Source organism: Arachis duranensis, chromosome 2 (assembly GCF_000817695.3).
Source record: "Arachis duranensis cultivar V14167 chromosome 2, aradu.V14167.gnm2.J7QH, whole genome shotgun sequence".
In the NCBI taxonomy this organism is placed as follows: domain Eukaryota; kingdom Viridiplantae; phylum Streptophyta; class Magnoliopsida; order Fabales; family Fabaceae; genus Arachis; species Arachis duranensis.
This window is the reverse complement of record NC_029773.3, coordinates 69,222,512-69,224,138: the sequence shown is the minus strand read 5'-3', so window position 1 is coordinate 69,224,138 and position 1,627 is coordinate 69,222,512.

Here is a 1,627-nt window from a genome sequence, read left to right as displayed (position 1 = left end):
CACATAGCTGGCACTTGTGGTCTTCTCTGTCTTTTATCAAATAGCAGAGATTCCTCTTTATCCCTTCGGGGAGCTTTTCTAAGAGTCCAGATAAGTTGTAGAATGCCGATTCAAATTCCACTAAGAGTTTTATCTCTCTTTCTTCAATTTCATTCCTTTTACTGGACACAAGCAACGTATTTCTGCTTTTATAATTGATTCTTGTGTGAGATTCCCTTGTTATCTTTTGAGTTCTTTTCGAAGACCATTGCTAGTGTGTTGGCTAGTCTTCCTTCATGACTGTAGATTGTTAAATCTTAAACTTGATCAATTGGTTGAAAATTTCCTGGGAAGACAGACATGAAGATTACTTGATGTGCTGGAACCAAGCATTCTTCTTCTTCATTAAAAATAGGTTGACTATTCGTAAATTTTAAGGATATATCCCTTGGATTTACGTTGTCAATCATATTTTTAAATCTCTTTACTGCATCAATAAATCCTGCAGGAAACTCACTAATAATTTTCAAATCATTAAAAATTAAAATTGTATCAATTAATCCATACTGGAAAAACTGATAGGTGTCAGATGGGGAAGCCTTTGGAAATATAACCAGCTTTGTTAGCTGTTCTTTGGCAATAGGATAATATCCCAAGATTGCCCTTTTTTCTTCAGTCCAATTTAGGACTATGTTAAGGGTTTCTCTGAGATTTGATCTACAGACCCTTTTCTTTTCCTTGATTTCGGTCCTTGTAGGAATGTTTCTTATTATTCCTGTTCTCTGGGTTTGAATTGGAGCTTTATCTGCTCTTTTTAGGGTTTGCTCTGGATGAAGAGTTTCATATTCCCTGAAAGATTCATTTGCTTTTTCCAGTGTTAAAAACCCTCCTTTATGAATTATCCTTGATTGATGTGTAAATGGTGCTGCTTTTTTCCAGGCATCATATACTCCTTTCATGGGGCCATTATAAATTACAAAATATTTTTTATCTTGGGTGGATTTTTTGATAATTTCAACAATTGTTTTATTTTCTAGAATTTTTTCCTCACCTGATTTGTCCACCACGCTTAGCTGGCTGAACTCTATGGTTTTGGTTGTTGTGTTGATTTCATTGCTTCAATGGCCTTCTTGAGGGATTGGATCTGTATCCTTATTTGCTGACAATGCTTGCACTTTTCGAGTTCTTGTTCGTATTTTTGAATTTCTTGATCTAATGCGTTGTAGACGAACTCCATTCTCTTGTTAATGTATCTGCAATAACATTTTTGTCACCCTTAATATATTCAATTTTTATTGGATATTGTAACAAAAATAATTGCCATCTTACCAATCATCCATGATTATAATCAACTTTTAAATTATATCGTATGAAACCTGTTAGGGAACTTGAATCTGTCCTTAATGTAAATTCTCTGGGTAGTAAATCAATTTTCCATTTCTTAAGAGATTTAATTGCTGCCAGAGTTTCCTTTTCATGAGTGGTATATCTCTGTTCTGTTGGAGTAAAAGTTCCCGAAATATACCTGCAAAGTAATTCCTTTCGGGGATATTTAGAATCTAGTGATTCTTTTTCTCGTTCCAAACTTTTTATAGCTTTCTTAGCGTTTAGACATCCTGACCAGGTTATGTCTGAAGCATCTGTTTCT